The sequence below is a fragment of the Pseudophryne corroboree genome, chromosome 1 (assembly GCF_028390025.1).
Source record: "Pseudophryne corroboree isolate aPseCor3 chromosome 1, aPseCor3.hap2, whole genome shotgun sequence".
Classification (NCBI taxonomy): Eukaryota; Metazoa; Chordata; class Amphibia; order Anura; family Myobatrachidae; genus Pseudophryne; species Pseudophryne corroboree.
In genome coordinates this window covers 306,207,400-306,221,794 of record NC_086444.1, presented here as the reverse complement: position 1 = coordinate 306,221,794, position 14,395 = coordinate 306,207,400, and the positions used below count along the sequence as shown (strand labels likewise).

General features: G+C 49.0%; 1 protein-coding gene across 3 annotated transcripts in view; it reads left to right on the top strand.

Moving 5' to 3' along the window:
• KNTC1 (kinetochore associated 1) overlaps positions 1-14,395 on the top strand; it is a 736,750-nt gene that overhangs the window by 86,860 nt on the left and 635,495 nt on the right. The gene's annotated exons all lie outside the window — the stretch shown is intronic.

Sequence of the window (14,395 nt, the reverse complement as noted above, 5' to 3'; positions counted from 1 at the left end):
CCTAAGGTTGCGCTTCCAAATAATGTCTGCTAAACAGGGTGGTAGAGGAAAACATTGCAGCTCAGGGTTCAGGTACCGGGGGTTCTATACCCCTCAGTCAGTCTACAGCATCGGGGGCACACCAAGACCCACCTTGGGCTGCCTTTTCTAATTTACGGACTACGCTAGTAACTAGACTTGCGCCTCCTGTGGGACCTCCTGTGCCATTACAGCCACATATTGTCCCTGCAGTTAATCCGCCATGGGCAGATAATCTGTCCACTCAGTTACAGCAATTAAATCAGTCTTAGGTTAAACAAAAACCTAACCCTCGCCCGCTTAGGACCAAGGGGTCCTCTAAGCGTGCCATTACCTCCTCACAATCCACACATGTTTCGGATACTTCATCCGATAAAGATGGCGCATATTCTGACCTCTCAGACACTGATGCAGATGCTTCTGAGGGGGGATCTTTTACACAGGTGGCTGTTCCTGACCTCTTGGAGGCTATCAGACTGATTCTTCAAATTGATGATGATGCAGAACCTCCAGATACCTCTAAGAAACCTGATAAGTTCAAGTGTCAGAAGTTTACTAAGTTAGTTTCTCTTACATCCTAGAGGATGCTGGGGGCCACATTAGTACCATGGGGGTATAGATGGGTCCACCAGGAGCCATTGGCACTTTAAGAGTTTAAGAGTGTGGGCTGGCTCCTCCCTCTATGCCCCTCCTACCAGACTCAGTTTAGAAAATGTGCCCGGGGGAGCCGGTCACAGCTAGAGGAGCTCTACAGATCTTTTCTCAGTTTAATTTTAGAGTTTTTTTATTTTACAGGGAGGCTGCTGGCAACAGCCTCCCTGTAGCGAGGGACTAAGGGGGGAAGCAGTGTCCGCCCTGCGGGGTCTGAGCCACTGTCCCCGCTGACTGGACACTGAGCACCAGAGGGGTCGGATCGCTCCCCGCCACAGGGGATCGCTCACCCCAGCAGCATGCCGCCAACCCCTTACAGAGCTGAAGAAGTGGCGAGTGACACACGACCCCCCTAGCAAGCGGGGTGCTGGTGTGAAGATGGTGGCAGCGGGGAGGGAGCGCAGTATTAACTGCGCTCCTGGGAAGGCTCAGCGGTACATGGTGCGGCGCTGTGAGGAGCGCCCTGGGCCAGCGCTTACTGGTCCAGAAGCCTGTCGGGGTCCTCGGATCTCAGCCAGCACTAATTCTTCAGGCCAGTATAATCCATGAAGAGCGGGAAGACAGCGCCATTAAGGGGGTGGAGCTTCTCCCCAGAGCAGACCCAGCAGCGTTTCAGCGCCATTTTCCTGCCTGCACATCGCTGAGAAGGAGAACAGGTCCCTCCACAGCAACTCCGGCTATCTCTACACGGTACCAGGGGGTTGTAGAAGGGGGTGGGGGGTGGTGGGAGCTGTAATACGACTAGGTGTCCTATTAAGGTACACAGTCAGCGCTGACAAGGGGTCTCCCTTTGGTAAAAGCGCTGTGTGTGGGTTGGCTCCAATCTCTGTGTCTCTCTTGCCATTCTTGGGGGGGGACGGGGGGACGGACTCTGTCTACCCTCACCTGTGTGTGTGTGTGTGTGTGTATATATAGAGTGTTTGGTGGTCTCCTTTAGCTATGTCCAGGGACACCGTGTCATATGCTGCAGAGGATTTATCCTCCCAGGATGATCCCATTCCATGTAATCAGGATTGCACTGGTTTAGCACAGATACCAGGAAAGGAGCCTGAGTGGTTTTCCTCTGTCAAATCTTGGATTTCTCAGATTTCTGACAGGGTTGCAAGTAATGAATCTGCAACCCAGGTATTACAGAGCTCTATGGCAGTATGGCCGGTTTCTGGTACCTCAGGACGTTCTGCTATATACCCCCATAAGCGTGCGCTTGTGCATGTCACACAAGACGACACTGATACCGATTCTGACACCACAGACAGTGATGGGGATGTGTTGCGGGGGTCCGCATCTCTTGCAAAGGGGGTGCAATTGTTGATAGAGGCTATCAGGGATGTGTTGAATGTTAATGATACCACACCTGAGCAGGTTGAGGAGGCTTTTTTTCACAGAAAATAAAAAAGCCTTGCTAACCTTCCCTGCGTCAAAGGAATTGAATGCTATATTGAGAAAGCATGGGTAAACCCAGAGAAAAATTCCATGTCCCTAAAAGGGTACTGGTGGCGTATCCTTTCCCTGAGGAGGATAGGAAAAAATGGGAAAACCCGACGATTGTTGACGCATCTGTGTCCAGACTTTCAAAGAAGGTGGTTTTGCCTTTTCCATGATCTACCGCCTTAAAGGATCCGGCTGATAGAAAAATTGATAACACGCTTAAATCAATGTACACTGCTTCAGGGGCCATATTACGTCCCACTATTGCTAGTGCATGGATTGCAAAGGCAATAGTAAAGTGGTTGGCTACCTTACTTGAGAGTTTGGATACGATGGATAGGGATGATGTTATATTGTTATAATGTATGATTATATTTATGCAACATGCATGATTCAGCAGGTTTTATGGTAGAATACATGAAAGACCTGGGTTCCATGGCTGCGGGATTCTCTTCCATGTCTGTTTCAGCTCATCAGGGACTGTGGCTGCGCCAGTGGTCGGCCGACGCGGAATCCAGGAAAGTGTGGAGTCCCTAACCTATACAGGTCTGGCTCTCTTTGGGGAAGCTCTAGACTCGTGGATATCCACTGCGACAGCGGGTAAGTCTCCGTTTCTTCCTTCAGCAGCACCTGCTTCGAATAAATCTTTCTCCTCATCTGCAACACTGCCCTTTCGGCCTAACAAGCCTAGAAAGGCCAGACCGTCCAATATCTTCTTTAGGGGAGGTCGAGTTAAGTCCAAGAAACTTGCCGTTGCAGGTTCCCAGGAACAAAAGCCTGCATCAGGTACGCCAAAGTCCTTCGCATGACGGTGGACCGCGCAGCCTGGAGGTGGGGCCAGTGGGAGCGAGACTCAGACAATTCAGTCATGTCTGGGTATCGTCCGGCCTGGATTCCTGGGTGATAGATATTGTATCCCAGGGATACAGGCTGGAATTTCAAAGTCTCCCTTCTCATCGTTTTTTCAAATCAGGCTTACCAACTCAGTTGGCAGACAGCACCGTACTACAAGAAGCTGTCCACAAGCTGGTGTAGGCACAGGTCATTGTGCAAGTTCCTCCCCCTGCGCAGGCCACAGGTTACTATTCGAACCTTTTCGTGGTACCTAAACCGGATTGTTCGGTCAGGCCCAGTCTGAACCTAAAGTCATTGAACCCCTTTCTAAAGGAGTTCAAGTTCAAGATGGAGTCTCTCAGGGCGGTGATATCCGGTCTGGAAGAGGGGGAATTCCTGGTATCCCTGGATATCAAGGATGCGTACCTCCACATTCCGATCTGGCTGCCGCATCAGGCTGATCTCCATTTCACATTGCTGGACTGTCATTTCCAGTTCCAGGCCCTGCCATTCGGCCTCTCCACAGCACCAAGGGTCTTTACCAAGGTGATGGCAGAAATTATAGGATTTACCGGTAGTTAACCAAAATCCTATTTTTCTCTTACGTCCTAGAGGATGCTGGGGACTCCGTAAGGACCATGGGGTATAGACGGGCTCCGCAGGAGACATGGGCACTATAAAGAACTTTAGTATGGGTGTGCACTGGCTCCTCCCTCTATGCCCCTCCTCCAGACCTCAGTTACATTTTGTGCCCAGAGGAGATGGGGTGCATTACAGAGGAGCTCTCCAGAGTTTCTCTGAAAAAGAATTTTGTTAGGTTTTTTATTTTCAGGGAGCACTGCTGGCAACAGGCTCCCGGCATCGTGGGACTGAGGAGAGAGAAGCAGACCTACTTAAATGATAGGCTCTGCTTCTTAGGCTACTGGACACCATTAGCTCCAGAGGGAGTCGGAACGCAGGTCTCACCCAGCCGTTCGTCCCAGAGCCGCGCTGCCGTCCTCCTCGCAGAGCCGGAAGATAGAAGCCGGGTGCGTATAAGAAGAAAAGAAGACTTCAGGACGGCAGAAGACTTCAGATCTTCACTGAGGTAAACGCGCAGCGTTGCTCCCACACGCTGCACACACAGAACGGGCACTGATGGGTGCAGGGCGCAGGGGGGGCGTCCTGTGCAGCAATAAACCTCTGGTCGGGCAAAAAAGGATTCATTAGGCTGCGTAGGCAGTAAATGAAGAGATCCCCCGCCATTTTTTGAATATTGAAGCGGGACCGAAGCCCGCCGCTGGAGGGGACGCAGCTTGATCCCTCAGCACTAACAGCGCCATTTTCTCCACAGAACGCTGCAGGGAAGCAGGCTCCCTGGACTCTCCCCTGCTGAACTCGGTGACAGAGGGCTAAAAAGAGGGGGGGGGGGGCATGTTTAAGGCGCAGTGAGTTTATAACATTGATTATATATATAAAAAGCGCTGTCTGGGTTATTCCAGTGTCAGTTTGGCGCTGGGTGTGTGCTGGCATACTCTCTCTCTGTCTCTCCAAAGGGCCTTATTGGGGAATTGTCCCCTTATAGATATATCCCTGTGTGTGTGGGGGTGTCGGTACGTGCATGTCGGCATGTCTGAAGCGGAAGGCTCGTCCAAGGAGGAGGTGGAGCAGATGTGTGGTGTGTCTCCGTCGGCAATGCCGACTCATGATTGGATGGACATGTGGCATATGTTAAATGCGAGTGTGGCCTCATTACATAAAAGACTGGACAAAGCAGAGTCCAGGGAGAAAGCAGGGAGTCAATCCATGGATTGGACTGGGTCACAGGGCCCTTCTGGGTCTCAAAAACGTCCCCTATCCCAAATAGTGGACACTGGTACCGACACGGATTCTGACTCCAGTGTCGACTACGATGATGCAAAATTACACCCAAGGGTGGCAAAAAGTATTCAGTGTAGGATTATTGCAATAAAAGATGTTTTGCATATCACTGATGACCCCTCTGTCCCTGATACGAGTGTGCGCATGTATAAGGAAAAGAAACCTGAGGTAACCTTTCCCCCATCTCATGAGCTTAACAAGTTATTTGAAAAAGCTTGGGAAACTCCAGATAAACTGCAAATTCCCAAAAGTGTTCTTATGGCGTATCCTTTCCCTGCACAGGACAGGGTACGTTGGGAATCCTCTACCAGGGTGGACAAGGCTTTAACGCGCCTGTCCAAGAAGGTGGCGCTGCCGTCTCCGGACACGGCAGCCCTCAAGGATCCTGCTGATCGCAGACAGGAGAATACTTTAAAGTCTATTTATGCGCATACGGGTGCTTTGCTCAGACCGGCAATAGCATCGGCATGGGTATGTAGCGCAGTTGCAGCATGGACAGATACCTTGTCAGCTGACCTTGATACCCTAGACAGGGATACCATTTTATTAACCTTAGCCCACATTAAAGACGCAGTCTTGTATATGAGGGACGCACAAAGACGTTGGGCTGCTGGGTTCCAGAGCCAATGCCCTGGCTATTTCTGCGAGACGAGCTCTATGGACCCGCCAATGGACGGGTGATGCAGACTCGAAGAAGCATATGGAGGTTTTACCTTACGAGGGTGAAGTGTTGTTTGTGGAGGGGCTCGCAGACCTGGTTGCCACAGCTACCGCGGGTAAATTTACCTTTTGTTCCCCAACAGCAAAAGAAAACTTCACAGTATCAGATGCAGTCCTTTCGGTCGCATAAATCCAGAAGAGGTCGGGGCTCCTCCTTCCTTGCCAGAGGTAAGGGTAGAGGAAAGAGAACACCTGCTTCGGCTAGTTCCCAGGAGCAGAAGTCCTCCCCGGCTTCTACAAAATCCACCGCATGACGCTGGGGCTCCCCTAAGGGAGTCCGCACCAGTGGGGGCGCGCCTTCGACTTTTCAGTCAGATCTGGATTCTTTCAGACATGGATCCTTGGGTGATGGAAATTGTTTCCCAAGGCTACAAGCTGGAATTCGAAGAGGTGCCCCCTCGCCGATTTTTCAAGTCTGCATTGCCAGCTTCACCCCCGGAGACGGAAGTAGTGTTAGCTGCAATTCAAAAGCTGTGTCAACAGCAAGTGGTGGTCAAGGTTCCCCTGGTCCAACAGGTAAAAGGGTTTTATTCAACCCTGTTTGTAGTCCCGAAGCCGGATGGTTCGGTCAGACCCATTTTAAATCTAAAATCCCTAAACCTGTACTTGAGAAAGTTCAAATTCAAGATGGAATCGCTCCGAGCTGTAATATCCAGCCTGGAAGGGGGGGGATTTGATGGTGTCACTGGACATAAAGGATGCATACCTTCATGTCCCCATATACCCCCCTCATCAGGAGTACCTGAGATTCGCTGTACAGGACTGTCATTACCAGTTTCAGACGTTGCCGTTTGAGCTTTCCACGGCCCCGAGGATTTTCACCAAGGTATTGGCAGAGATGATGGTGCTCCTGCGCAGGCAGTGAGTCACAATTATCCCATACTTGGACGATCTCCTGATAAAGGCGAGATCGAGAGACCAGTTGCTGAAGAGCGTGTCACTCTCCCTAAAAGTGCTGCAACAGCACGGTTGGATTCTGAATCTGCCAAAGTCACAATTGGTTCATTCCTAGGCATGATTCTGGACTCGGAACAAAAGAGGGTTTTTCTCCCATTGGAAAAAGCCCAGGATCTCCAGAACATGGTCAGAGACTTGCGAAAACCAAAAAAAAGTCTGTTCATCAATGCACTTGAGTTCTGGGGAAAATGGTGGCAGCCTACGAGGCCATCCCCTTCGGCAGGTTTCATGCGAGGACTTTTCAGTGGGACCTTCTGGACAAATGGTCCGGGTACCATCTACAAATACATCAGAAAATAACCTTGTCCCCCAGGGCCAGGGTGTCTCTGCTGTGGTGGCTACAGAGTGCTCACCTTCTAGAGGGTCGCAGATTCGGCATTCAAGACTGGGTTCTGGTGACCACGGACGCGAGCCTCCGAGGATGGGGAGCAGTCACACAAGGAAGAAATTTTCAGGGACTATGGTCAAGCCAGGAGGCTTGTCTACACATCAACATACTGGAATTGAGGGCCATATAAACTGGCCTACGACAAGCGGAGAATCTTCTTCGCGCCCTCCCGTTCTGATTCAATCAGACAACGTCACAGCCGTGGCTCATGTAAACCGCCAGGGCGGGACAAGGAGCAGAGTGGCGATGGCGGAAGCCGCCAGGATTCTTCGCTGGGCGGAAAATCACGTAAGCGCTCTGTCAGCTGTCTTCATTCCGGGAGTGGACAACTGGGAAGCAGACTTCCTCAGCAGACACGATCTCCATCCGGGAGAGTGGGGACTTCACCAAGAAGTTTTTGCAGAGATAACAAGTCTTTGGGGAATTCCTCAAATAGACATGATGGCGTCACGCCTCAACAAAAAGCTTCGGAGGTATTGTGCCAGGTCTCGGGACCCTCAGGCAGTAGCAGTAGACGCCCTGGTGACACCATGGGTGTTTCAGTCGGTCTATGTATTTCCTCCTCTTCCTCTCCTCTCAAAAATATTGAGAATCATAAGACAAAGAAGAGTGCAGACAATACTCATTGTCCCAGATTGGCCTCGAAGGGCCTGGTTCTCAGATCTTCAGGAAATGCTCACAGAAGATCCGTGGCCTCTTCCTCTCAGGGAGGACCTATTACAGCAGGGGCCATGTGTGTTCCAAGACTTACCGCGGTTACGTTTGACGGCATGGCGGTTGAACACCGAATCCTAGCTGGGAAAAGTATTCCGGAGGAGGTTATCCCTACTCTGATAAAGGCTAGGAAGGAGGTGACTGCAAAGTATTATCACCGTATCTGGAGGAAATATGTATCTTGGTGTGAAGCCAAGAATGCTCCTACGGAAGATTTCCATCTGGGCCGGTTTCTCCACTTTCTACAGACAAGAGTGGATATGGGCCTGAAGTTAAGCTCCATTAAGGTACAGATTTCGTCACTATCTATATTCTTTCAGAGGGAATTGGCTTCTCTCCCAGAAGTCCAGACGTTTGTGAAGGGAGTGCTGCACATCCAGTCCCCAGTGGCAGCATGGGACCTTAACGTGGTGTTAAGTTTCCTGAAATCTCACTGGTTTGAACCTCTTAAAACAGTGGAATTAAAATTTCTCACGTGGAAGGTGGTCATGTTATTGGCCTTGGAATCTGCAAGGTGGGTGTCCGAATTGGCGGCCTTGTCCCACAAGAGCCCCTATTTGATTTTCCATGTGGATAGAGCAGAGTTGAGGACACGTCCTCAATTTTTGCCTAAGGTGGTTTCTTCATTTCATATGAACCAACCTATTGTGTTGCCTGTGGCTACGGGGGACTGGGAGGACTCCAAGTCCCTGGATGTAGTCAGGGCCTTAAAGATTTATGTAGCCAGGACGGCTAGGGTTAGGAAAACAGAGGCTCTGTTTGTCCTGTATGCAGCCAACAAGGTTGGTGCTCCTGCTTCTAAGCAGACTATTGCTCGCTGGATCTGTAACACGATTCAGCAAGCTCATTCGACTGCTGGATTGCTGTTACCAGATTCGGTAAGGCCCATTCCACTAGGAAGGTGGGCTCTTCTTGGGCGGCTGCCCGAGGCGTCTCGTCATTACAGCTTTGCCGAGCAGCTACTTGGTCGAGTTCAAACACTTTTGCTAAATTCTACAAGTTTGATACCCTGGCTGATGAGGACCTTGCGTTTGCTCAGTCGGTGCTGCAGAGTCATCCACACTCTCCTGCCCGGTTGGGAGTTTTGGTATAATCCCCATGGTCCTTACGGAGTCCCCAGCATCCTCTAGGACGTTGGAGAAAATAAGATTTTAAACCTACCGGTAAATCTTTTTCTCCTAGTCCGTAGAGGATGCTGGGTGCCCGTCCCAGTGCGGACTAAATTCTGCAAGACTTGTATATAGTTTTTGCTTACATAAGGGTTATGTTACAGTTGGAATCGGTCTTTGACTGATACTGTTTTCTGTTCATACTGTTAACTGGTTGCGTGTATTCCAAGTTATATGGTATGATTGGTGTGGGCTGGTATGAATCTTGCCCTTAGATTAACAAAATCCTTTCCTCATATTGTCCATCTCCTCTGGGCACAGATCTCTAACTGAGGTCTGGAGGAGGGGCATAGAGGGAGGAGCCAGTGCACACCCATACTAAAAGTTCTTTATAATGCCCATGTCTCCTGCGGAGCCCGGAGGTCCTTACGGAGTCCCCAGCATCCTCTACGGACTAGGAGAAAAAGATTTACCGGTAAGTTTAAAATCTTATTTTACCCCATTCTGACCATTTGGTTGACATACGTCTGGAATCCTGGGAGTATCCAGGAAATACATTTTCCCTGTCTAAGAAGATGCTAGCTCGTTATTCCCTTGCTGCAGAGTTAAATAAAAGGTGGGAAACGCCACCGCCGGTGGACTCACAGGTCGCGTGTCTGGTGGTGTCATCTGCTCTGCCTCTCACTACCTTCACCTCTCTGACGGAACCGACGGATAAGCGTGTGGAGGGTTGTTTGAAGTCTATTTACACTCTTGCAGGAGGTGTGCATAAGCCTACTATTGCGGCTTCTTGGGTAGCAAAAGCTTTTGAAGCTTGGGTTCAGGAAGTTGAAGCGGAATTACAGTCTGATTTTCCTGATAATGCTAGACAGTGTCTTTCATATATTGTTACAGCCTCTCATTATACAGAAGGCGGCATCTGATGCTGGTGTCCTGGCGTCCAAAGCGTCTACTACGTCCATTCTGGCTCGCCGGATTATCTGGTTGCGGTCCTGGTCTGTAGAGCATTACTCTAAAAAGACCTTGGAGGTGATCCCATTTAAGGTAAACATCCTTTTTGGGGAAGATCTCAACAAGATTGTTGTTGACTTAGCATCCGCTAAGACTGCCTGTCTGCCTAGTACTAATCCTTCGGCTCCGAAGGCTAAAAGTACTTCCTTTCGCTCCTTTCGACCTCCAAGTAAAGCTAGTAAAATGTTTACAGCCCTTTTAGGACTTTTTAAGGATCGGGTTCCAATAAAGCCAAAAGATACGGATTAGTATAATTCCTCTCTAACCCTATCTAAATACCGGTCAGTCCGTTTTTGTAATAGCAGAGCTTCCACACCAGTGTGTGGTGGAATTCCTTGCTCCTGTGTTCTTGCAGAACAATGATTACGGCACCTGTAGCTTGATGAAAGATACGGTGCCCTCTCTCCAATATTGAACTGTATTAGCGGCTGACGGCTATAATTAGCGGCTGGCGGCTGTGATTAGCAGGTATTTAGATAGGGTTAGACATTAATTATACTAATCCGTATCTTTTGGCTTTATTGGAACCCGATCCTTAAAAAGTCCTAAAAAGGCTGTAAACATTTTGCTAACTTTTTTTATTTTTCCACAGGTTTTGCGCATATACACATATATACATATCAAGCCCTCATTACTTCTATTTCACATTGTATAATTTTTAATAGAGCTGCTCTTAAACCCCATTTTAGCGCGATTACGTATTTTATGTATACTAGGCCTCATGATGTCTGCTTTCGACATGGTGGAGTATGCTCAATTTCATTCCCGCCCTCTGCAGATGTTGATACTCTCCAAGTTAGACAGCCTGCCTCACCAGATCAGGACTCACATGGTCCGTCTGTCACTGAGCTGGTGGCTGCAGGACCAGCAATTGAGCAGGGGTCGTCCCTTCTGGATCTCCAACTGGGTCCTTCTGACGACGAATGCCAGTCTGCGGGGTTGAGGCGCGGTGTTGGAGCAACACCCTCTTCAGGGTCGATGGACCAGGGAGGAATCTCTCCCGATAAACATTCTAGAGTAGCGGGCAGTGTTCAATGCTTTGAAACTGGCCATTCCTCTGGTACAGAACAGTCCTGTTCAAATACAGTCGGACAACACCACCACGGTGGCGTACATAAATCATCAAGGTGGCACTTGAAACCGCATGGCAATGATGGAAGTGTCAAAGATTCTTCTATGGGCGGAACGCTATCTGCCAGCCATATCGGCAGTGTTCATTCCGGGGGTTTTCAACTGGGAAGCGGACTTCCTCAGTCGTCTGGACGTACATGCCGGTGAGTGGAGCCTTCATCCAGATTTATTTAAATTCGTAGTGGACAAGTGGGGCTTACCAGATGTAGACCTGATGGCGTCTTGACACAATCACAAGGTTCCGGTCTTCGGAGCAAGGACAAGGGATCCTCAAGCAGCGTTCGTGGACGCCCTGGCAATTCCATGGAACTTTCGGCTGCCATACGTTTTCCCTCTGGTGTCACTCTTGTCCAGTGTAATAGGGAAGTTCAAGCAGGAAGGAGAATCACTACTTCTAATCACTCCAGCGTGGCCCAGACAGCATTGGTTCTCAGACCTGCAGGGTCTCTCGCTAGAGCGTCCTCTTCTACTTCCGCAACGCCCAGACCTCCTCGTTCAGGGCCCTTGTGTCTACCAGGATCTGGCCCAACTGGCTTTGACGGCGTGGCTCTTGAAGTTTCAGTTCTGAGGGTCAAGGGATTTTCTGAGGCGGTTATTTAGACTATGTTGAAAGCACGTAAACTGGCTTCGGCTCGGATTTATTATTTATTCTAGGAAAGGTTATTGAGAAACTGGTTGCAAATCAACTGGAAACCCGCCTGACAACCCATGAAATCTATGATCCATTCCAATCAGGATTAAGGAGAACAGCCCTGGTGTGTGTGTGTGTGTGTGTGTGTGTGTGTGTGTGTGTGTGTTAAATGATCTTTTGATGGCAAGAGGTGACTGTTCAATATTAATCCTTTTGGATCTCTCTTCAGCATTTGATACCGTGGACCATGGGCTTCTGATTGAGCGACTGATACATTTTTGTGGACTGGATAGCACAGTTTTAAGCTGGTTCAAATAATTTGTCACAGGCAGTTCACAGAGAGTATCGTCTGGTTTATACTCATCACCACCAGTGCTATTGCCATGTGGTGTCCCACAAGGTTCTATATTATCTCCCATGCTTTTTGCAGTATACATGCTCCCGCTGGGTGAAATAATCAGGCGCCATGGGCTAGTCTACCACTGCTATGCAGATGATGCACAACTGTACTTGTCCTTTGCTCCGGTCACTGATAACCCAATAGCAACCCTCAATGGCTGTCTAGCTGAACTCCAGGAGTGGATTGGTGCCAGTTGGCTGCGACTGAACCCGGATAAAACAGAGGTCCTTATGATAGGACCGCAACATCAAAGGACAAGACTGCAGCATAGCCAACCAACTGGACTTACACTCGGGGATTCAGAATTACAAACCACTGATCGTGTGCGGAATCTTGGCGTTGTCCTGGATGGTGGCTTGACACTTAAACATCAGATATCAGCCACAATCAAATCCTCATTCTTTCACCCGAGGAACATAGCCAGAATCAAGCACTTAATTCCCTCAGATGATCTGCCAAAAGTCATCCAAACATTTGTATCATCTCTATTAGACTACTGTAATGCCCTCTACCTTGGTCTCCCAGCAAAAGAATTGCACCGCTTACAGCTGGTGCCAAACACAGCTGCCAGGCTGTTAACCGACCAGCCCATTCTAGCCACATAACACCCATACTCTACTCCCTTCACTGGCTGCCTGTAAGATGGCGAATCATCTTCAAGATTTGGCTTACTGAGTTTCAAAGCACTACATGACCAGGGCCCAAGGTACCTGAAGCAGCTACTGACCCCAAATTGCCCCTCTCGATTACTGCAATCTGTAGATGAACGACTTTTAGCAGTACCTAGAATCTCCCGTAATTCATCTGGGGGTCGAGCATTTAGTCATGCGGCTCTGACTCTATGGAACTCACTTCCCGACACAGTGCGAGAAGTCCCAACTATAGAATCCTTCATAAGTAGACTCAAGACTTTCCTTTTTACTCAAGTATTCCCATAATTGTCCCTTTAGTATCTCCATGCTTCTGTATTTTATGAAAAGCTGTTCTGTACTTCATAATTTTCTGTACTATATTATACTATGTATCTGTTAAGCGCCTTGAGTCCTATTGGAGAAAGAGCGCTATATAAATAAAATTATTATTATTATTAGGTCTGGAATTCTTACTTCACCTGGTGTGCGGCTAAGAATTATGATGCGTACAAGTTCAGTACTGCCAAACTTTTGGCTTTTCTGCAACAGGGCCTGGACTTGGCCTTCGTCTGGCCTCCCTCAAGGTTCATATTTCGGCCTTGTCGGTGCGGTTTCAGAGAAAGATTGCGACTCTGCCTGACGTTCATACTTTTTCTCAGTGTGTTTTATGGATTCAACCTCCCTATGTTTCTCCTGTGGCTCCTTGGGATTTGTCGGTTGTTCTGGATGCCCTACAAGAGTCTCCGTTTGAATATCTTGAGTCTGTGTACCTTAAGTGGCTTACTCTTAAGGTCTTGTTTTTGCTGGCTATTGCCTCTGCTAGACGAGTTTTAGACTTGGGTGCCTTGTGCCGTCGGTCCCCCTTTCTGATTTTTCACCGTGACTGGGCGGTTCTTAGAACTTGCCCTGGTTATCTGCCTAAGGTTGTGTCGTCTTTACACCTTAATCAAGAGATTGTGGTTCCGGCCTTTACCTCTCCTCGTTTATTCTCCAAAGAGCGGTCTTTGGATATGGTACTGTCTTTCCATCTTTATGTGAAGAGCACAGCTTCGCTTCGGAGATCTGATTCTCTCTTTGTCCTTTTTTGGTTTGCGAATAAGCAGACCCTGGCCAGATGGATTAGAATGGTGATTGCACATGCTTACTTACAGGCTGGCCTTCCAGCTCCTGCTACCATCAAAGCCCATTCTATTCGCTCTGTTGGACCTTCTTGTGCGGCCCGTAGTGGTGCGACCCTTGAACAATTGTGCAAGGCGGCTACGTGGTCCTCAGTGAACACGTTCATAAGGTTCTGTGCCTGCGATACTTCCGCCTCCCAGGATGCTTCCTTTGGACGCCGGGTTCTTGTGCCCGCTACAGTACGTCCCCTCCCACGAGGAACTGCTTTAATACATCCCCAATGTTATTCCCTGTGGAACCCAGTGTACCCCGCTGCAGAAAAGGAGATTTATGGTAAGAACCGTTGTTAAATCTTTCGGTGTGGTACACTGGATTCCACAGGGCGCCCACCCTGACGCACTTAGCTTCTTTGGGTTTGTATGGCATTAACCGCTGATACTTTCTACTAACGGTTGTCGTCTCTTTTGCCTGCTACTGCATTGGACTGTTTAACAAAACTGAGCTCCTGTGCACTGAGGTGGGGTTATAGAGGAGGCTGCGCTGAGCATCTTTGGAACAGTCAAAGTTTTAACCTGTTGGTGCCTCGGATCAATATCCTACTCTACACCCCCAATGTTATTCCCTGTGGAACCCAGTGTACTTTGCAGAAAGAGATTTAATCTCCATCTCCATCTCCATCATAAGCCCTCACACCTCTTATATACATAAATCCTATCACCCCCACCCGTAAGATCATAATGCCATGAATGTGTAACCTTTTTGGACTGATTGTGAGGTTCCATGGCAGGCTGC